The sequence below is a fragment of the Myotis lucifugus genome, unplaced genomic scaffold (assembly GCF_000147115.1).
Source record: "Myotis lucifugus unplaced genomic scaffold, Myoluc2.0 scaffold_246, whole genome shotgun sequence".
NCBI classification, from domain to species: domain Eukaryota; kingdom Metazoa; phylum Chordata; class Mammalia; order Chiroptera; family Vespertilionidae; genus Myotis; species Myotis lucifugus.
The window spans coordinates 950,182-974,131 of NW_005871294.1; the positions used below are offsets into that span (position 1 = coordinate 950,182).

The window sequence follows — 23,950 nt, forward strand, 5'->3', positions numbered from 1 at the left end:
CTGAGGCGGGGTAAGGTCCCTCAGCCTGGATTGCGAGAGGGTGCAGGCCAGGCCGAGGGACCCGCCACTGGTGCATGATTGGGGCCAGGTAGGGATGCAGGAGGTTGGCTAGCCAGGAGGGACCGCAGGAGGGCTCCAGGGGGTGTCCAGCCCCTCTCGCTCAGTCCCAATCGGCTGGACCCCAGTAGCAAGCTAACCTACTGGTTGGAGCGTCTGCCCCCTGGTGGTCAGTGCGCGTCATAGCGAGCAGTTGAGTGGCCTTAGCGTATCAACATATTACGCTTTGATTGGTTGAATGGATGACGGGACACATAGCATATTAGGCTTTTATTATATAGGATTATCTCCTCCATCATTATTATTTTTAATTGACTTTAGAGGGGGGGGTGGACAGTGAGAGATGAAAACATCGGTTGCCTCCCCTCTGACGCCCGGGAATCAAACCCGGAACCTAGGTACGTGCCCTGACCAGAATCGAACCTCCACCTTCGAGTGCATAGGACCACGCTCCTACCAATGAAGCCACACGGGCCAGGGCTCCATCATTCTTAATTCGTAAAGTTAAAACAGGTAAGATAGTTTTGAGAGGATTATTCATTGTTTGGAAAGGGAAAATCTTGAGTATGAGGCAGGAAACAGCTGAACCTCTCTAACCCCTTTTTCATGCTTAAAACGGGGAAATCCCTTTATTGAAGGGCTTACATGACTTAACACTTGTATAAACGACAGACATCGAGTAGGCGTTCAATAAGTGTTCATCTTTTCACGCAGAAGAGACTTGGGAATGAAGAATTCGATCCCACATTTAACAAGAAAGCCGCGAGACCCTCCGGTCCTGTGGAGGTTCCGTTTGAAGCCCGCTTGGTGCCGCCGGTACCGGGACTAGCCGTTGGCGTTTTCCCGCGCAGGGAGCGGGGAGGAGCGCGAGCTTGGGCTGTGGGTGTGGAAACCTCTCCCGCCGGAACTGTTCTCGCAGCAAGAACCACGTTCAACCACCTGGCAGGAGGCACCCACTGGTATCAGCCTCAAATGATAGCCCTGTCCGCTTACCCTTTCGGCCTTCGCTGGGTAGTAAGTCTCAGCCGCATCGCCTGTGAACCTGCGGGGGAAGGGCTGCACGGGTGGGGCCTATGCCGCGCAGCACGCTGGGAGTCGTAGTCCCCTCCCGCAACGTTTGTTGCCTTGAGTGGTTGGAATGCATCACGTGATGCGAGCAGGGAAGCGACATGGGGCGGGGTTGACTTGTGAAGTCATCACAGCGCGACAACGAGCTGCAGTTGTGGGCATCCTGGGTGTTGTAGATAGTTCGCTCTTGATAACTCCTGTAAAATATCCCTTATGTGCTCCATCCCCGCGCCTCCCCTGGCCTCGGCGCTGGGGGCCGCAAAGGAAGCGATGCGCTCGCTCCACGGGCGGGCTGGTGAGCTGCGCGTGGTGACTCCTCCTTCGCCCGTGACGTAGAGGTCACGTGACGAGACGCGCTGCCTCTGCTGCCGCCGCCGCTTTGTAAGAGGCACATTGGCAGGTAACGAGCGGCGGCGGCGGCGGCGGCGGCGGGTGCCGAGTCCAGCGAGAACAGCAGCGGTAATTGGCACCTTCTCTCTCTCCTTCCCAGTTCCAGGCCCTTCATTGCGCTTTTTAGTGTTGGGTTCAGGTCTTCTTTTCTTCAGCCCCGTTTATCCTGCCCCAGTGCCCACCCGTGAGGACCGGGCCGAGCTTCCTTCGTCGGCTTCAAGCGTCCTCCGTATGCCCAGGCCCGGGCGCCCTCCTTCCTCTCCCCATCCTGTTGCCCCGCGCTGCTTCCTGCCTACCCGGGCCCGGTCGGCCCGGCCCCACCCAGCCTCAGGGGGCTCGTTCCCCTCCCCCCTTCAGGTTTCTGCCCTGGAGGGTGTGGTTTTCCCCTCCCACCTGAGTCCCTTCCTGTCCTCTGGAGCTCCCGCACCACGCTGGCGCTCCCCATCTTGACCATCTTTCCGTTTTCACGACAGTCGCTCGCTAGTCCTGGGACTGGACCTCTTAGAGCTCAACTTCTGCGCGCTCTAGCCGGTCCCGGCTTACTCGGAGGCATAGTTCAACTCCACTCCTTTTCATTCTGGAAGGCTTTGGTGACAGTCTCTTGGGACTCAGTTTTCTCAGTCCCAGTTCCTGTTGGCGCTTTGCAAACTAAAGCGCTTTCTGTTATAATATCAAAAATGCCTTAGTGCATTACATCTTTTTTGCCTCTGAATCACTTTCTCACTTGGCTGCCCCACCTTTCCCCGTGGGTTTTCAATCTAATTAATTGCCCAGGCATCTCAAGTGCCACCACTCTGGCCTCTTGTCCTTGTTTTCCCTGAGTTGATGCCATCATCATTCCTGTTATTTCCTGTTAGACATAGTCCTGCAGTTTACTACCACCTCCGTTGGATATTGTTTCTACTTACGTCCAACGTATATTGTCTGCCAGTATTTAGGCTTACTGTCTTCTTCAGCACCTGTGTGTCTTCTTCAGCACCTGTGTGTCCTAACAACTGAGAGCTTTTTAAGATCATCTTATTTGAAGGGCATATAATTAAACTTTTTGGTGAAACCAGATCTTTTGTATTTTCTATTATGATAGTACTTTTTAAACCAAGAGGTATGCGAGTAGTGTGTTCCTCACTTTTTGCCATGAGATGTACATTTTGTGTGTGTATCAGTTTGTCTAATAAAGGTGGTTGGAAATGGAGATAATATTTAAGAGCTCCTATGTCCTAGGCATTGGGTTCCCAGATTGGGTTGGTTCCTGTCTGTCTCAGGAAGGGGAATAAATTTCACTGTCTTAGGTTGATAGGGTCTTCCAGTACACCACACCTCTTTCCTTCCTGCAAGGACCCCTTGGCTTGGGCTATCCTCCCATTGCTGTGAAGGCTTCCCTTATCTGTCATTAGGCAGAAATGATTAGTTTCCCACACTCTTCTGCTCGCTTCCAGTGAGTTCCTCCAAATCGCCCCTCCCCCCTTACAGCTAGTTGACATGTGTAATGAGATTTCTCCCCCTATCCTGCTTGTTTCCCACAGCTCTGATTTCCTCTTTTTGCTTCCTTGTTGCCTCTGACCTTCAATAATTAAGAAACGATTCAGAGAAGGGAGATTTGTGTTAAGATTGAAATGTGGCTGGAAATGGTGGCATGGGAATGAGGCCATGGGAAAGGTTTGTGGTAATTGCCTCTCTTGCCTGTTTCCTGCCGCTCTGGTTTCTTCTGGCCTCTCTGTCTTTAAATGTGGGCTGGACCAGCAGTAGTCACATGGAGCTGCCTTTAGGATAAGGCTGGAACAACAATAACACCTCTGCTTCCCTTTCCTGGCAACTGGTGCAGCCAGTGCACTGCTCACCAGAGTGTCCCCTGGTTATTAGCCTGAGTGACTTTTATTGTTTGGAAAGGAATAGTAGAACATGAAGAAGAATAGGTTTACTTCAGTATGCGCTGTGTCTTGGTAGGAACTGGTTAATATCTCTACTGCCTTAAGTATAAACTATATGTAGAAAATATAAAGCAGTCTTGAAGATTTGAACTGGTCTGAAGTGAAGCCTTTACTTTGTAAGGGTTAGTCTTTTTGTTTTAAGTATATTTTTATTGATTTCAGAGAGAGGAAGGAAGAGGGAGAGACAGAAACATCAATAATGAGAGAGAATCATTGATCAGCTGTCGCCTGCACGCCCCCCCACCCCCCACCCCCCATTGAGCCCACAACCCAGGCATGTGCTCCTGACCGGAATCGAACGAATGGGCTAGGGCTGTAAGGGTTAGTCTTGAAATGTTAATTTTGTAGACCTTTTTAAAAAATGATGACTTTAAGATTTATTTTTGTCATAAGACACTTCCTTTTTGATGTAAGTGTATTGTGAAGGATTAATACCTGCTCAAAAGAAGCTGTCTGTGTGAATTCACAGACTGAAGTTCCTTTGCTTGTAAACATCTATCTTATTTTTCTTTGTGAGGTATCCTGTAGGTCAGCAAATACCAGTTAGCTCAGAGTTCTTAATTTGAGTAAATGGAGTGTCCTTTAAAAGTTGAGTGTAATGGCACCTGTGGTGTTGACTGATGAGGTGGTGAATCGATGATATATCTTAGAAGCAGCTGTTTTTTTTCTTTTCACCCCACCCCCACCCCCCAAAAAAGAAAGTGGAGATTTAAGTTGGAGGCAGAAAGAGGGAAGATTTATAGGAAATAATCACCATGTAAGCCTGTGGTAGGTTTTGAAGTAACTTGACCCAACTATCAAATAAATATGTAGGAATAAAATCCTTTTTTTTTTTTCCTTTTTAACTCCAAGAACCAAATTAATCAGTTTTGTTTAGACAGTTATGCTGCATATCCTGATATTTCCCACTTTTTTTTTTGTTTTCTTGACTTTTTTTTTCAAAGATGCTGCATTCCTGTACTTTTTAAAGAAAGTATATTTTAGTTTTGAAATTTCTTCCCATGGGTTTTGCAGGCAAAGTTTGTGAATTTCTGCCTGACATAGCATGTGTACAAGAGTGAATTTCAATTTTCAGGTAACTCATTTTCACACTGGGGTTATGAAGTACATGGAATTGGAACCCAGTTAACTATGTGGAATTAATTTATGAAATTCGGCTTGGATTAAAGAGTAGATGTTTTATTTACAACTAGGCAGTGCACTCTACTTTTAAAAGTTGTTGGGAATTTGTTGCTTGGTTTTCTTCATTTGGAACCCTAAAAGTAATAGAACATATATTTGATTGGGTCTAAAACTTATCCCTTCCTCCTTTCTCTTCTATTTTTCTTTCTCTTTTTCAGTCCATTCTCTTTTCTTGCTTTCTTCTGTCCCTTCATCCCATATAAAAACACTCTCAACACTGTCTTCAACTAGGAGATTGTAGGAGTTTTTATTCTACTTGCCACCATAATATGCTGCGTCCCAAGCAAGCAGATGAAAAAAAAAATAACTTTGCAACCACATGGGCTTTTGGGGCAAGGTGTATAGTGCTGTCTGTATTGTGTGTGTGTCTACCCAAGTTGAATGTGTGTTCTTTGAAGGGTGGGATTTTTCATTTGATAACAGTGTTTGACATTGACAAATCATTAAACGAGATAAATGGGCTTTAAAAATACAAATTTAACTGAAATAGGGTTTAGGAAATAAAAAAGAATGGCTTTAGGATTGATAGGTAAACCTAAGTTTAAATTGTTTTTTAGACCAAACCAATAGGCGCCCCCCCCCCTTTTCTCAAATTAATTTACCAATTTCCAATTTAGAGTAGGTTTTTAAAAATTTATTTTAAAAAATATTTTTATTGATTTCAGAGTAGAAGGGAGAGATACAAACATCAGTGATGAGAGAGAATCATTGATTGACTGCCTCCTACACACCCCCTTCTGGGGATCTAGCCTGAAACCTGGGCACGTGCCCTGACTAGAATTGAACTGTGACCTCCTGGGTCATAGGTTGAAGCTCAACCACTGAGCCACACTGGTAGGGCTAGAGTAGGTTTTTGGGTCAGGTTGGCTGACACTATTTTACCTAACAAAATACACTTGAGAAAGTTTAGGGGGGAAAAAAAGTAAAAATAACTATTGGCTTAACATTTTAGTATAAATTCTTGCTCTCTTTTCTTTACATAAAGTATATACTTTTAAAAAAGTCATAGAAGAAGATGTATGCGGTATAAAAACACATGTAGACTTTTCAAAAACAAGAATAAAATGACCAACCATTAGAAGGAAAGCATTACGGCTACCTAAAAGCCCCTCCCCTCCCTGTGTATGCTGTCTCCCAAGGCATTCCTTTCCCTCTTTTCCAGAGGTAACCATTACTCTACATTTTGGGTTTATGATTTTTTAGAATTATTTTTATTTCATATATGTGTATGTCCATAAACTGTATGTAGTGTATATTGCCCATTTTCAATCTTGATCTAAAGGGAATTTTATGATTCTTCTGATACTTTCACTCTTACATGTTCTATTTTTATTATTTCACTCTTAAATGTTTTAGATTCATCCATAGTTGACTCTTATAGCTATCAGTCACTGTCAGTAGTGTGGTAGTCCATTGTAAGGATATGCCGCATCCTATTATATTGTGATGGATCTTGTCTCATTTCCAGGTTTGTGTGTGTGTGTGTGTGTGTGTGTGTGTGTGTGTGTGATTACAGATTATAGTTGTCTCCTTATGAACATTTGCACGTTCTCTCTCCCACCAAAACAGATTTCTCAAGGTTATATATATAATTGGGAGTGGAAATTTGGGGCTGTGTGTGGGGTATGTGTAACTTTACTAGGTAATCCCAAACTGTTTTCCATAGTGTTGTATAGTCATTCTTTATTAGGTTTCTCATCAGAACACCGAATATTGAGTGACTCTTTTCTCAGTTCTCTTAAGGTGTTACACAACTGGTATCATTCTAGAAGTCTAGGGAAAAGTTTAATTCATACATATAATGGATACCTTAGACATTGAAACTTAATTTTCAAGACTGAATAGTTAAGAGTCCCACATCCTTGACAACATTTGATAGTGCTTTAATTTTTAGTTTTAGCCAATTCTAGTGGGATGTTTTAGATACATCTTTTATGAATACTACACAGCTGCATTTTGCTTTGTTAATACAACCTACCAGCTTCTCCTTTAATTGGAGCATGAAGACCATTTACATTTATTATAATTATGATATTTCTGCCATTCACATTTATTATAATTATGGATATTTTAGATATATTTCTGCCATCATAGTCTTCGGCTTTCCTGGTCTTTATTGTTTTTCTGTCCTTTTTGCAGTTTTGATTTCTTTCTATTTGGTTTCCTCCAAGTTTTTTCTTTTTTTAAAAAAATATTTTTATTGATTTCAGAGAGGAAGGGAGAGAGATAGAGAGACAGAAACATCAATGATGAGAGAGAATCATTATCCAGCTGCCTCCTGCATGCCCCCTGCTGGGAATTGAGCCTGCAACCTGGGCATGTGCCCTTGACCAGAATTGAACCCAGGACTCTCCAGTCTGCAGGCTGACGCTCTATTCACTGAGCCATACCAGCTAGGGCTCCTCCAACTTTTTAAAAAAATTTGATTTTAGAGAGGAGAGGGAAAGGGAGAGAAAGAGAAAGAAACATTGATTTGTTGTTCCACATATTTATCTATACATTGGTTGCTTCTTGTATATGCCCTGGCTGGGGATTGAAACCCCAACTTTGGCAAATCAGGAGGATGCTCTAACCAACTCAGCTACTGGCCAGGACTGGTTTCCTCCAACTTTTTAAGATTTTCAAATCTATAGAAGCTGAAAGAGTATAATAGGGAACACATGAATGCCTACTTAACATTTTGTCACATTGTCTTTTCTCTATACTACACATGTTATCTTTTAAGGCTAAGTAAATTAAAAGTAAAGTGCGAACATCTTCATATTTATACCCAAACTAGAGGCCCGGTGCATGAAAATTCATGCACTGGAGGGGGTATCCCTCAGCTCGGCCTGCCCCCTCTCACAGTCCGGGAGCCCTCAGGGGCAGGAGGCGACGCCCCATCACACCTCTGCTGCTGCCACTGCTGGCAGCACAAGCCTCAGCCAGCCCTGGTTACCTGAGCCTCAGGCAGCCCTGGGCAGCTGGGCAACCGCCATCCAAGGCTTGCCTGCGCCTCAGGCGTTGGCTGGGCAGCCACCATCTGAGGCTTGCCTGAGCCTCGGGCTGGCTCTGGGGGGCTGAGGGGACTGGGTGCCACCATCTTTGAGGGTGGGACAGTCAATTAGCATATCCCCTCCTTATTGGCTGTGGGAGCCACATCTTTGCAACACGTGAGGGTCAATTAGCATATTCCCTCTTTATTAGATGTTTCCTTTGTAAGCATCTGTTTACAATAAAGAGCTTCTCTTACAAATAACCACATAACATCACACTTAGGAAAATGAATAATTATTTAATAATATGTAATGTATAATACCTATAATTACATTTGGTATAAGTTTACATTCAGATTTTCCCAATTGTTTACAAAATGACCTTTTTTAGTCTCCCTGTCCAATCAGGGTTTCTGATTCACTCTATTTATGCATTGTCACTGAAGTGCAGAACTGAGTGATAATCTGTGTCTTAAATAATTACTTTTTCAGATGTAATTGCCAGTTAGACGATCTGATAAGTAATACATAACTACTGCTATTACTTAGTTCAGTTACTTCTTGCAATTGTTGGGTATATTGTAATTTATTGTAGGATGAGTGTAACTTTCTTGGGCTGTTGGAAAGACTAAAAATATTCTATGTATCCAATTAACTGCTGTGCACACCCCTTTTATCAGTTTTGAAACACTGGTTAACCATCCTTTTGATGTGTGAGAATGTGGATAGAGTGTTGGTCTGTGAACTGAAGGGTCCCAGTTTATTCCGGTCCGGGGCGCATGCCTGGGTTGTGGGCTCAATCCCCGGTGGTGGGCTTGCAGGAGGCGGCCGATCGATGATTCTCTCTCATCATTGATATTTCAGTCTCCCTCTTCCTGCCTCTCTGAAATCAATAAAAATATATTTTAAAAAAAAAACTTTAAATAGCATAGTCTCATGGCATTTTATTTTTATAAAATGCTTAGAATGTAGGTTAATTCAGATTAGGTCTGAGTGATAGTTTTTTTTCTTTTTTGTTAATATATGCTGTACAGGTGTTTACTTGAACAAAGATTCATTGTTGAAACTTGTTAGCACCTGTTAGATGTTACAAATACAGATGAATAATGTAATCAATAATGAAAAAAATCAATGGAATAAAATATCCTAGGGTCAGGATTTAAATTATACAACATACTTCGAATATGCCTGGTTTTTGTTGTTGTTGTTGTTGTTAATCCTCACCCAAGGATATTTTTTTCCATTGATTTTTAGACAGAGTGGAAGGGATGGGGAGAGACAAAGAGAGAAACATGGATGTGAGAGCCTGCAACCGAGGCACACACCCTTGACCAGAATTGAACCTGGGATCCTTCAGTCCATGGGCCAATGCTCTATCCATTGAACCAGATTGGCTAGGGCTATAGGAACTTATTGAATGTCTCAATTCTTTTCCTCCAATCAAGATCTCATTTTATTTTTATTAGAAATTTTCTGGTATAATATTGATTACTTAGTGAAATACTTATTTGAATTACTGGAGACCAGATGGCCTTTTGAAAATTCAGCTTCTTTATTACCTTTTATTTTATTTTTATTTTTTAAAAAAATATTTTTATTTATTTCTGAGAGGAAGGGAGAGGGAGAGAGAGAGAAACATCAATGATGAGAGAGAATCATTGATCGGCTGCCTCCTGCAAGCCCCTGACTGGGGATCGAGCCCGCAACCCCCGGGCATTTGCCCTTGGCCGGAATCAGACCCAGGACCCTTCTGTCTGCAGGCCGACGCTCTATCCACTGACCCAAACTGGCTAGGGCGGGCGATTCTTTATTACCTTTTAAATTCCTTATAATTGGGAGTGCTGAGGTAATGGTGGGGAAAAAGAATACCCGTGTATTTTCAGAAAAAAATCTAGGTGTAGTTAAGGAATAAAAACCTTTTATTTTTAAATATAATATATTTTTATTGATTTCAGAGAAGAAGGGAAGGGGGGAGAGATAGAGATAGATAGAAATATAGAAATATCAGTGGTGAAAGATAATCACTGATAGTCGTGTGTGTGTGCCTCCCCCCCCCCCCCCCCCCCCCCGCCCCGCCCACATAGCTCAACCTGTACCCTACCAGAACCTTGGGAAACTGAATTGAGACCTCTTGGCCCATAGGTGGACACAATCACTGAGCCATACCAGCCTTGTTAGTTAATATAGGCCATTTACTATTTTATTATCACAGAAGAGGTTGCATTTTTTTTTTAGAGATAATTTGAGCTATTTAATTGTTGTAATGCTTATCTCATTTCACCAAAAGATCCCAGCTTTAATGGGATGTAGCTAGCTAGCACATGATAAACTAGTTTATATACTCTGATAGACTAGCCATCTGTGGGACAAAGAAACGACCAGTGTTACAAAAGGTTTTATTGGAGTGATAGTTGGCCAGTGGGTGTACAAATTGGTAAGTGCTAAAAATCATTGAACTGTATACTTAAAAAGGTGAACTTTGTGGTATTCACTATACCTCAGTAAAGTTATTTAAATTGATTGAAATAAATAGGTAATATTTTATAATAAACAGCATTAGAAAAAAGTGGTCAGAGTATGTTAATCTTTTTTTTTTTTAATTTTGTTTTATTGCTTAAAGTATTACAAAGAGTATTACATATGTCTCCTCCCCCCCCCCCCCCCCCCCACATTCCCCCGGCCTCCCCTACCCCCCAGTGTCTTGTGTCCATTGGTTATTCTTATATGCATGCATACAAGTCCTTCGGTTGATCTCTTAACACCCCCCCCTCCCCCAAAGTATGTTAATCTTATAGTTCCTACCATTTATGGTAGCTGTTAGGATCTGGGCTAAGCACTTGATGTATCTTGTTTAGAGCTCCACACACTCTTGAGAAAGAGTGAAGTACTTGATCAGGGTTATTTAATCTAGTAATTTAGGGAACTCAGGTCTGTGTGATTTCCAAACCTGTGCTCTTAATCACAATACCTTAACTATCTGAAATACTGCTATCTGGGAATATAGTCAAGTGCTTGCTGGTAAGTCAAACAGTGTCCACATTTGTGGTACATAAGGCTGGGATTTTGCACTGGGTGGGAAAGTGGGATGATATGCAGATGTGGCCCTTGAATTTCTTTCTGTGCTAGGTTGCACTAGGCCCATTTCTATAATTGAGGCCACTTTTATCTATATATTGGGGTTTAGTCAGAGGTTTGGTTGGACTTGATTTTTGCAGTTAAAAAAACAAACCTACCTTTGTTTTAGTTTTTCATTCTGATTTTCTTAGCTGTTCTAATCAGTATGGTGAGTTGGTCTCTAAGCCCTCTGCCAATTTAGGTGCATCCTATGAGGGGGTCAGGCATACAACACTAAGAAGTGAAAATGGTAGAGAAGCAAAACGGAAAGCTATAAAATTACACTTAAGAACTCAAGCTGCTGTTAAGTATTTAGTGTATTGTTAAGTGTCCCTAAAATGCCACAGTTACTATGGACATCAAGTAATTGCTCTTTACATTGAGGGACAGAAAATGAGTAATGGGGGGTATGTTCGGTATGCTGTTGAGAAAACATGATGGTGAAAGGTGGAGGCAAAAGAGCAGGTGCAATTTGGGAGTAAGGCAGGGCCAAATTGAACCAAAGTGTAGGGATCAGAAAGAAAGAGCTGTATTTTGCCGTAGCCGGTGAAGAGTCCTGGGTTCAGTGCCCGGTCATGCCCGGGTTGCAGGCTCGATCCCCAGTAGGGGGCGTGCAGGAGGCAGCCAATCAATGATTCTCATCATTGATGTTTCTATCTCTCCCTCCATCTCCCTTCCTCTCTGAAATCAATATATATATATTTAAAAAGAGCTGTATTTTATCAAGGCATTTATGATTTGTTGATGGATTTTAGCAGTATTCTAGAAGAATAACAGTCCCACTTTGGCATCATTTTCACAATTTACATAGTTCAGACAGGTAAATAAGGGCATGAAGTTTCAGTGAACCAGAGAAAAGGCAATTATTGATATAGTAGTTAATAAAGATACCTTGTAACTGCTGGGTTATATATGTGACGTAGTCACATATCAAAACTAGTACTGGACAAGGGTTACCAAACTTCTAAAAGACGAGGAGGAGGTGGCTTTGGTACAATGACCCTTAATTCAGATACCTATACTAAATTGATGGCAGGGAGAATGTAAAGGAAGACAGATCTAATGCCTTAAATCCTTTATGACTTAAATGTATGTGGGAGGAAATGGTAACATTGAAAGAATGGCTTAAAGGTTTTGAGCTCTGAAACACTTGAATATATTGGTCACTTGGAAAATTTTGGATGTTTTCAAATGAGGTGATTTTGGATGAATTTCATTATTGGTGTAGGTATCTAGTAGGCAGATGTGGGCTGAGTTTCTGGAGAAAGACAAGGTTTTTAGCTTTTCCTTTGAAGTTGGATGATACCAATAGTAACATTTTTGTAGGAAGGAAGAAACGTGGTCAAGAAGTTAACAGTTTTATGTTTCAGGAGTAGAAGGATGTGCTGCTGCTGCGGATCTGAGCCCAGAAAACCAGGATGGTGTAGAGTCTGAAAAGCCAAGTGAAGAAAGTGTGTTGAATGCCAGAGACAGATGAAAGAATGAGGACAGAAGACGGATGTAGGAGATTAGCCATTCTCCCAAATTAGGAGGAGGTCAGTGGTGACTTGGGGAAATACCATTTTTTTCCTACAGTTGGAGTGATAGGGTGATGGAAACCAGACTGAAAGTTAAGCGGATATTTAGTGAGGAAATGGAGGAGGAAGTAAGTATATTCTTGATCTTGGTTTTCTTTCCTTTTTTAAAAAAAACTATTTTTTTATTGATTTCAGAGAGGAAGGGAGAGAGAGAGAGAGAAATATCAATGATGAGAGAGGATCATTGATGGGCTGCCTCCTGCACACTCCCTACTGAGTTAAACTGACATTATGATTTGGATAATGTTTTTTGGCCTAGTATCTAGAACAGGGGTGGGCAAACTTTTTGACTCGAGGGCCACAATGGGTTCTTAAACTGGACCGGAGGGCTGGAACAAAAGCATGGATGGAGTGTTTGTGTGAACCAATATAAATTCAAAGTAAACATCATTACATAAAAGGGTACGGTCTTTTTTTTTTTTTTAGTTTTATTCATTTCAAACGGGCCGCATCCGGCCCGCGCTGTAGTTTGCCCACGGCTGATCTAGAATCTCTGATTGTGACTGGTTGTGATCAATATGACTTGAATAAAAGAAAGATTTGGCCTATTGAACTTGTGATGCCATGAATGGTGAGGCATTTGCCTATAGTTTGACACCTTCCTTCCCCTTTTTGACTGGGTCTTAGGAAGAGTAAAGAAGCAAAAGGAAGAATGTTGACTTCTCCCTGCTTTATCCCCTTTTCTATGAAGGCCTTGGGACAGAGCAACTAGTGAGAAATTAATTTTGCTCTAATAGATGCAGAGCTGGAAGACGGGGGGCAGCGAATGGGAGTGAGGGTGGGAAGACAAGTTTATAAAAATATGTCTCAGTCTTTATCACAGACCAGGACTAATGTTGGCATTAAATTTATGCTGTTCTGATGACTCAGACTTTACTTGATTCCCTCAAAAGAGAGTAAGTAGGGGACTAATGTAAGTGAACTTGGTTGGGAAAGAGACACATTAAACTAGGATTTAGGAATAGGATAGGGGAATTTGAGATAGGGACATTTTGTTGGCAATTTATTACCACTTTTTATTAATATCCATGAAGTAAGTCTTTTTTTTTTTTGATCCTCCCCTGAGGATATTTTTCCATTGGTTTTTAGAGAGAGTGGAAGAGAAAGGGAAAGAGAGAGAGAAATATTGATGTGAGAGAAACACATCGATTGGTTGCCTCCTGCGTATGCCCCAACCAGGGCTGGGCTGGGGAGGAGTCTGCAATCGAGGTGCTTGCCCTTGACCAGAATCAAACCTGGACCCTTCAGTCCACAGGCTGATGCTCTATCCACTGAGCCAAACCGGGTAGGGCATAAGCTTTCTTCTTTATTTTCATTTCTCTCCTTGCTTTTTCTTTGGTGCCTGATAAAGTGCATGCTAATATTGGTGGATGATTGTGGATGGATAAGGTTATTTCAGTCACTCAAGCTAACATAGAAGTCATTCTGCCACCTGCTGAAAATAAAAAAAATGTTTGAGGGCTTACTCTGTGTAAGGCTTGGGATAGAACGCTCTTCCCTCAAAAAAGACAGTGATTAAGCACAATGCAGATGATATTTAAAATAAACGACAAGTAAAGAACTTGAAGGACTGCATTGTCCTTGAGTTCAGAAATTTGTTTTGGAAAGTAGCCATACTATGCTGCCCAGAAGTCATGCAGATTACTATGCTGCCACTTTTGAGAAAGAGACCATGGACAAGAAAGAAAACAGTGATGTGATAATTTATGTAGGAATGCAAGTTCCTAGGTGCATCTTGGAATTGGTATGATTCAGACTAATTTCCCAAATCCACCAATGGTTACAATAACTGATGTAGAATCAGAAAAAGTTAAATCAGTTTTATCATAACTGTATTTGCCACAGAAGAGAAGTATGTATTGCATTTTAGAAAGCATTTATATCAGTAAGGGAACAAAAAACATGTTGGCCCCAAAGAGTTTTCTTTTATATTCCCATAATGTTTGATTCCTCAGCTGAACTTGATAATTGAGGTGCTATAATGCCATCTTGCTTTTACATAATAGTTTATATTTTAATGTTCGGTGATAGAGCATGGTACAGCCAATTCTAGTGGATCACACTGATGCAAAAGAAATAGAAAACACTGGAAGAATATTTACTAAACTGTTAACAGTGTATTTTGGGGGACGGTGCAGCTATATAGGTAGTGGTTTTATTTTCTTTCACTTCTCAGGTTTTTTTTGGAATTTTGTATAATGACTATTACATGGGTAAAATAATGAAGGTGAAATGCTTTTTGCAACTTTCTCTTTCAGTTTGAACTATACAGGATCAAAATTTTCATCTAAGGTTCTTTGAGGACAGTGATTTTCAAACCTTATTGCGAATCACACATTGTTTAAACAGAAGTTCTGATTCAGTAAGTCTGGTGTGACCTTGAGAATTTTCATTTGTGACCAGTTCTCAGATGATATTGCTTTTACTGGTCAAGACACCACACTTTGAGACTACTGTTCCAGAATAGTGGTTTGATATTCCAACTGCACATTAGAAATAAAGACTGTCTTAAAACATTTGAGATATACTTCATATATCATAAAATTTATCCTTTAAAAGTATTCAATTCAGTGAGTTTTAGTATATTCAAAAGTTGTGCAAGCATCACTATCTCTAGAATATTTTCTTTATTTTATTTTTTTCCATCTTCATTTATCCCCTCTGTGCCCTCCTCCACCTCCATCCTCCCCCCACCCCACCTGCAATCACCACACTGTTGTCCATGAGCTAGAATATCCCCCCCCCCAAAAAAAAACACATACACAAAACAACCCATGTCCATTATCAATCACTGTCCATTCTCTCCTCCTAGTAGCCCCTAGCAGCCACTATGATGCTTGGGTGGTTTTTTTCTGTTGGCTTTTATGAGTAATGTTGCTATGAACATTCATCTGCACTTTTGTGGGTGAACATGTTTTTATTTCTCTTGGATATGTACCTAGGAGTGGAATTGTTTGGTTATATAGTAACTCTATGTTTAACTTTTTAGGAACTGCTTGGAGAACTTTTTTTTTAATTTGTGTTTTTATTGATATGACACAGAGAGAGAAACATCAATGAGATAGAAACATTGATTGACTGCCTGCTGCATGTCCCACTCTGGGGATCCAGCCTGCAACTGGGGCATGTGCCCTGACCAGGATTTGAATCAGTGACCTCTTGGTTCATGGGATGATGCTCAACCAACTGAGCCACATTGGCCAGGGCTGGTTGGAGAACTTTAAAAACTATTGGTGGTGCCCTGGCTGGTTTTGCGCAGTGGTTAGAGTGTAGGCCCTCAGACTGAAGGGTCTTAGTTCACTTCCTGGTCAAGAGCACGTACCTCGTTTGCTGGCTTGATCCCCAGCCCCCCGGTTGGGGCTTATGTGGGAGGCAACCAACCAATGTGTATCTCTCACATCAATGTTTCTCTCTGTCTCTCCCCCTCACTTTCACTTTCTCTAGAAAAATCAATGGAAAAAATATCCTCTGGTGAGGACTAACAAAAAAAACACACAAACTATTGGTGTCTGGGTCCTATTCTGATTTTAATAGGACCTGGTTTCATTTATATTTGGACATGGATACAATGGTATAATTAGCTATTCATATGTTGACAACCAGGGTTGAGACTCTCATGTTTCAGGAAGTAGTGGTTTTTCTGGGCTTCTAACTGGTTTTTACTATTTTATTGGTTCCTTGGGCCCACTGTGCCACCAATGATCAGAACATGGTAGGAGATAATAGCATAATTATTCAGTGCAGGCATACCTTGTTTTATTGAGCTTCACAGGTATTGTGTTTTTTACAAAGGGAAGGCAAACCCTCCACTAGAAAAAAAAAAAGATGACTACTCACTTTATTATGGTAGTCTGAAGCTGAAACCACAATATCTCCAAGGTAAGCCTGTAATTCCTTGTTGCCAGAGCCTGTGAGGAACTTGGAAGTTTTCAGAAATGGAGAGTTAAAGCAAAAAGCAGACTATAGTTGTACCACTGTATATATGGGTGGGTACAAATTCTGGGGGAGCAAGACTAGAGAATAATACATAGGAAGGTAAACAGAATTTGATAGAAGTAGAGAGAAAACAAAGAGACTTTGTTTAACAAGAATTATTACTGGATTTATGAGAAGTCAATGTTATATTGTAAGTGGGTAATTTATAGAAATTATTTTTTAATTTGGCTAGTCAGTTTTTAATTAAAACATTTCTTTAAATTTAAAAATAGACCCTTTCCTAGTCCTTGTCTATGAAGTAGTAACCCTCTAATAAAGGTGTCATCTTGGTATGATTTGGTGGGTACTTTTATTAATGTAAGTTAAATAAAGTACAGTATTCTTATAACTTGATAGGTCTTGTGAAATGCTATCTAGCTTAGGCCCCCCCCTTTTATTTAATTAATTAATTTATTTTTATTGATTTCAGAGAGGAAGGGAGAGAGATAGAGAGATAGAAACATCAGTGATGAGAGAGAATCATTGATTGGCTGCCTCCTGCACATCCGCTATTGGAGGGGATCGAGCCTGCAACCCGGGCATGTGCCCTTGGCCAGAATCGAACCCAGGACCCTTTAGTCCACAGGCTGACACTCTATCCACTGAGCCAAACCGGTTAGGGCTATTTTATTTTTTTGATAGAGAGAAAGTACTTTAGAAGAAGGGGTAAGACTGGTCATGAATAATGAGAGACTTTTCAAGGGATAAAAAGTCAAAGAATCATAAGGTAGCTTCTGAGCTAGGGTTTTTGGATAAAGACTGGGTTTAGAGCCAAGAAATTAGCAGAGTTGGAGCGGACAGATATCTGGAAGCCACCATAGGCAATTAAATTTTCTTCCTGACTTTAGTTAACTTGAAAGAAATGTGGATATACCAAATAATTTTTTATATTTGTAATGTTTAGGAGTTCACCAGCACTCATCTTTTTCATGGGCAGATTATATACACAGAATAGCAGATGACATTGTGGTTTCCTTGTCAGCCAATCCTGGGCATAGGGGAATTCAACCTTGTCCACCAACTGCTTGAGTCCTGACACTGCTCTCAGCAGCTGTGGAGAATAAAAGTATCAGCTTGGTCAGCTCCTGGCATGCAGGGCACAAGCAGTTGAGCTGCATGGAATTGGATCTCACACTAGATAAAGTTCCTTGACGCTCTAGCTACCTAACTCTCTCCAGGTTGGGGAGATAGACTTCCTCTTGCTGGCTTCTTTGGGCCTCCAGAATCACTTGAGGTTCTTAATCTAAACTAATCCTGTTCTCTGCAGGAATAAGTGAATTTCCTCTGCAGAAAAAGGATGAGAATAATGAGTATTTTTTGTTATCTTTTCTTAGAAAAATATTTTTCAGTTACAGTTGATATACAGTATTATTAGTTTCAGGTGTACAACTTACGGGTATTGAAAAAAATATGTATTTTTTAATTGACTTCAGAGAGGAAAGGTGAGGAAAAGAGGGATAGAAATATCAATGATGAGAATCATTGTTCGGCTATCTCCTGCACTCCCCCTACTGGGGATTGAGCTCGCACCCATCCATGTGCCTGATCAGGAATCAAACTGTGACCTCCTGGTTCATAGGTCGATGCTCAGCCACTGAGCCACACAGGCCGGGGCTATGGGTATTTTCTTAGAAAAGCAAGAACACAGATTGGAAGTTAAATAAAAATAATAAAACAACTGGTAACAAAAACATGACAATATAGAGCCAAAGGGAGCACCTATGGGTATCTGAAAGGCTGGGATGCTAGGTGAGATTCTGACTCAGAGACAGATCTTTCACATCAGATATGAACTATGCAGTGATGCTAACAGCAATTAGGTGGTCTTAAAGAAGAGGAAGCTGAATTGGAGTCTTATTATATATCTGTAATTGAACAATTAGCCTTGTAGCCTGGCATAGTGGGTTATGAGCACAGTGTGTGGAGCCAGATGGCTGGGTGTAAGTTTTGGCTTTACCAACTAATAGCTGTGAATCTCTGTATGTCTTAGTTTTCTGTTTGTAAAATGGTAATAATATTAGTATGTACTTCAGAGTATTGTTGGGAAGGTTAATGACTTAATACTATACATACTAATAAAGCACTTTATTGGTACCTGGCACATAGTAAACAGTATGTGTTTGCTGTTACTATTACTGAACTGGATTTAGGCTTTTGGGTGAATAAGTCCTTCTTATAGATGAAGGACCACCTACCTGTTCTTGCCAGATAGTACCAGCACCATTGGCTTTAGTACTGGGTGAACAGCATCTCTGAGCATTCTTTTTTAAAATTGGTTTGAGAAAGACAGATGTCTATTTTTAAAAAAATATATTTTATTGATTTTTTACAGAGAGGAAGGGAGAGGGACAGAGAGTTAGAAACATCGATTCAGCTGCCTCCTGCACACTCCCCACTGGGGACGCGCCCGCAACCAAGGTACATGCCCTTGACCGGAATTGAACCTGGGACCCTTCAGTCCGCAGGCCGATGCTCTATCCGCTGAGCCAAACCGGTTAGGGCCAGATGTCGATTTGTTGTTCCACTTGTTTATACATTCATTTGTTTATGTGCCCTGACCAGGGATTGAACCCACAACCTTGGCATACCTGGACACCAGTTGTGCTACCTGGCCAGGGCCTCTCTCTGATCATTCTTGGTGGAGACTTGCTTCTTGAACATAAATTATATATTCTGCTTTTAGTGATTGAGCCTATAGCTGAAAAACTATCCTATATAATAAAAGCCTAATATGCTAAGTGTCCGGTCATCTGGTCGTTCATTTAACCAGTCAAAGCGTAATATGCTAATGATATGCTAAGGCCGCTCAACCGCTCGCTATGATGTGCACTGACCACTAGAGGGGGCAGACTCTCCAACTGGTAGGTTAGCTTGCTGCTGGGGTCGTGCACCAGTGGGGTCCCTTGGCCTGGACTGCGCCCTCTCTCAATCTGGGACCCCTCGGGGGATGTCGGAGAGCCGGTTTCGGCCCGATCCTGTAGGCCAGGCTGAGGGACCCCACTGGTGCATGAATTTGTGCACTGGGCCTCTAGTTTCATATAATCTGGATTGATGATACCCTGTTTGAAAAAAGACATTCATTTTGCTTTTTCTGGAGTATAAATTTATTTGCTGCAGTAGATGAGATACTCGGCTCCATTGTGTGAACCTTCTGGTTTTAGAGGTACCTTCCAATGCTGACACTTCGTGACATGTGACACTCTTAAATAAAGTTCTATGGTGCTTTCACCAAAATCTTCACAGTTCCTCAGCATGTTATCAAGAAGTGTTCTGTAGCTTTTCAGAATGATCAAATGTGCCCTTATGTGTTTTTGGGGGGAGGTGTATGATCTTACATGGTTTTTAGAAAAAAGTTTTATTTAAAGTTAGAGTCAACTATGAATTAATAGAAGTTTAGGTGGATGTTAAAACAACCATTTTCAGTTCATTCTAAACTCTAGAATCACTTGAAAACTCAGCTGTTTTATTGCAACTAATTTAGGCCATTATTACACTTTAAGTAACCTAGGAAGCCTTATATAGTTTTTTGCTGATTTTGTTTTTAAAGAAGTTAAAGATGAGAGCATTTGAAATCTTGCTCCCCTGGCATTTTGTCAGTTTGGCTCAAATAAACGTATGAAAAGTAAAAAAAAGAGGTTAAAGATGTGTATAGTAGCAGTTATTACCTGTGTTAAAATCTGTCCATCTTTTTAATTTAATTTGAATGAGGTGAGATGAATATGGGTTTTAAAATTTGTTTGGGTAGGTTGAAATAACCTGGTGCTTTCTTTAGCTCCAGAACCTGTGATATGTATGTTTGAGATTCTACTGAATTATTTTTAGAATCTCTTGCTCTTGTCTATTTCTATTCTAAGAATTCTGCTGGAACCTGTTCCAGGGTAGTAGAACTCTTGGGAATGGAGAGTGATGGAAAACAAGTGGAAACTGAATTCCTATGGTTTGGCAACTGGGTGCTTATTGTAGAAGCCTTACTTTTTACTATATATAATTCTTTTTCCAGGAAAGAAGTCATAGAGTTTTCCCATATGACAGTATGTTAGTTAAAGGTATTGATTTTTATAGTCTAGTTTCCATATTCATTTTCACAGTTCATTGGTGGCAACAGTTTTTGAAGGTGTTGATAATTTTGGTAACTGTATGCTCTTACCTTGATTTATGAATTCACTATCTCTAGAAGCTTTATATAAAATTAATATATGGCCCTAGCCAGTTTGGCTCAGGGGATAGAGTGTTAACCTGCGGACTAAAGGGTCCCAGGTTCAATTCCAGTCAAGGGCACATGTCCAGGTTGTGGGCTCAATTCCCAATAGGGGGGCGTGCAGGAGGCAGCCAATCAATGATTCATCGGTATTTCTATCTCACTCTCCCTTCCTCTCTGAAAAAATCAATAAAAGTATATTGAAAAAAATAAAATAGGATTAATATATGAAAATTTGAAGCACTCCCCCCCCCCCCCCCCCCCCCGTCCCCCCCTACCCCGTGCTTGCACTGTAAACTCGCAGTTTTATCTCTGGAAGTTTTTTGCTAAATATCTTAAGCATTAAGACTTTTTTATGAACAGGAATTAAGCTATTCTGACATTTCAGTGTTAGTGTGGAGAACCATGTTGACAGAAAATAAGCTGGCCTAAATTTGTTTAGCAAGCATCCTTTAGAAGCATATTCTGGGGTCATCATTATTTAAGGTTTGTTTTTTATTTTTTTAAGACTTGCACTCTCAATATTCATGCCAATGGCCTTTTGTAGTAACAATTTATGAATGTATAGCCCAGAACAATAAACCTTAATTAAAAGAGAAAAATGATTATTCCCCCAAAATAATAATTACATTTAAAGTATGCAATGTACTTTTCATGTTTCACAAGGCAATTATCCTGGTTCAGCCATGGAACAGGGGCCATTACTTACAGTCTAATGACCTATTCATTATCAAATGTGGATTGATGATTAGAATGGAAATATAAATTCTTAATATTTATATTGAGGCAGCGAATTAGCAAAATTTTAGTAGTTTGAAACAAAAAAGAGCTTATGGTTTTTCTCATTGCCAAGTGAGGATTCTGGCACATTATATAAAAATATTTGGTTGGAATAGCAAGCTACTCAGACTAAAAGTTTTTTGTAAATCAGAAAACTCTTATTTTACTTTGGGGTTGGGCACACAATGCAATATACAGATGATATATCATAGAATCGTATACTTGAAGTATATAATTTTATTAACCAATGTCACCCCAGTAAGTTAAATTTTAAACATGAAATCTTGGCATCCATTCAACTTAGCTTAAGTTTATTTCTGTACATGCAGATTTTCATCACCAGATGGCACTCCCGTAAGAAGAAATTCTCATTTTGTTACATTTAATGTGTTTAGTTAATTTTCATAAATGGGCACCAAGTAATAAACAATTTAAAAGATAAATGAGAAAAGGGTCATAGAATTCAATTTTAAAAAAAGAACTGTTTGGGAATCTATAAGTACAGTCATGTGCCATCTGAGAAATGTTTTAGGCAATTTCATCATTGAGCTAACATCATAGAATGCACTTACACAAACCTAGATAGTATAGCCTAGGTTGCAAGCCTGTACAACATGTTACTGTATTGACTACTATAGGCAGTTGTAACACATTGTTAAGTATTTGTGTATCTAAACACATCAGTAAAAGTATTGAATAGAAGATTTAAAAAATGTTACAGCTGTATAGGGCACTTACCATTCATGAAGCTTGCAGGACTGGAAGTTGCTCTTGGTGAGTCAGTGAGTGAGTGGTGAGGGAATGTGAAGGCTTAGGACATTACTGTGCACTACTGTAGACTTTATAAATACTGTTATGTAGGCTACACTAAATTTATAAAGCAACATGAGATTAAACCAAGCACAAGAGAGGATAATGCAAACAAGAGACATGAGATGCATGATGCTGCTGCTAGTGTTTGATAGCAAACTTGAAAAATTTTCAATTATAGTTGACATATTGAATTAAATAATTAATTGAATAATATAATTAAATATTATTTTGTATAATTTCAGGTGTACAGTGTAATGGTACATTTATATAATTTACGACGTGATTCCCCCACATTGGTACCCACCTGGGACCATACATAGTTATTGCAATATTATTGACTATATTCCCTGTGCTGTACTTTATATTCCTGTGTCTCTTTTGTAACTACCAATTTGTATTTTTTAATTCTTCACCCCTTTTCATCCAACCTTCTAGTCTCTCTTTCCTCTGGCAGCCATCAGTTTTTTCTCTGTATCGATAAGTCTGTTTTGTTTGTTAGTTTATTTTCTTTTTTAAGAACCCACATATAAATGAAATCACATAGTACTTGTCTTTCTCTGTCTGACTTTATTTTACTTAGCAAACTTTTTTTAATAAGTAGAAAGAGTGCACCACCACAAATATGTTGCACTGTGATGTCACGACAGCTTTGATGTCACTAGGTCAGTGATGGTGAACCTTTTGAGCTCGGCGTGTCAGCATTTTGAAAAACCCTAACTTAACTCTGGTGCCGTGTCACATATAGAAATTTTTTGATATTTGCAACCATAGTAAAACAAAGACTTGTATTTTTGACATTTATTTTATATATTTAAATGCCATTTAACAAAGAAAAATCAACCAAAAACATGAGTTCGCATGTCACCTCTGACACGCGTGTCATAGGTTCGCCGTCACTGCACTAGGTGATAGAAATTTTTTTTTTTTAAATATATACTTTATTGATTTTCTACAGAGAGGAAGGGAGAGAGATAGAGAGTTAGAAACATCGATGAGAGAGAAACATCAATCAGCCGCCTCCTGCACACCTCCCACTGGGGATGTGCCCGCAACTAATGTACATGCCCTTGACCGGAATCAAACCTGGGACCCTTCAGTCCGCAGGCCGACGCTCTATCCACTGAGCCAAACCGGTCAGGGCTAAAAATGATTTTTTAAAAGGTTTTATCCTAGGAATACCACTTACCCAGGCAGATTTTTAGTGGATTTTTAACTTTAGATATTTGGAATAGAATTATAGAGCATTAGTGCTCAAGGTGAGTTTAGAAATAATAAAATAATTTCTTTACTTCAGAAATACTGTGTTTTTACATTTGTATGATGCTTCACAGTTTAAAAAATATATTCATTTATGTGTTTATTCATAATTGAGAGCACTAAACTCAGAGAAAGTTCTAAAAATAATGGCAAAACAATGAACTTACTTCCATTTAATACAACCAAAATAAAGAACTCAAAACAACAAAATCTCAAAATTGTTAAACCCAAAACAGATTCAAATATAGTAAAAAATTTTAAACCATGTTGGGCATGTGAGATAATTCTGGTTAATTGGTTATTTGCTGTTATTTTGTATATAAAAGGCAGTGCAATAATATACCTGTTGCCTTTATCTAGCATTCCATTTAATAGAGGACCTATTGAAAGACAGGTAAGTAATATTAAGACAGCTAATGCAGAAAAAACTTGGCAAACCTTTTCTAGCTAAAATAGGTTTCAGGGACATAGTTTTTCTTGTGATGTTGAAATTGAAATGCTGAATTATGGTTAGGCTCCTTTATTTTAATTTAAGATCCTCAGGTCAAAAAGCTTATCTACAAATTCTAGTATATCATTTCATTAACCTGGAATGTATTATGATTTGTAAATAGGGAAATACTGTTTCACATGTGA

General features: G+C 40.1%; 1 protein-coding gene across 11 annotated transcripts in view; it reads left to right on the forward strand.

The window, feature by feature from the left end:
- The first annotated feature begins 1,435 nt into the window (after positions 1-1,435).
- The window catches only part of UBAP2 (ubiquitin associated protein 2), a 99,247-nt gene continuing 76,732 nt past the window's right edge, over positions 1,436-23,950 (forward strand). For 8 of the 11 annotated variants that reach the window (XM_006098763.3, XM_023762433.1, XM_023762431.1 and 5 more), the window contains exon 1: positions 1,436-1,584. The gene's annotated coding sequence lies outside the window, so the exon portion shown is untranslated. Of the gene's footprint in view, positions 1,585-12,084; positions 12,250-23,950 lie in introns of all 11 variants that reach the window. The other 3 variants (XM_006098764.3, XM_023762434.1, XM_023762442.1) reach the window with 2 other exon arrangements.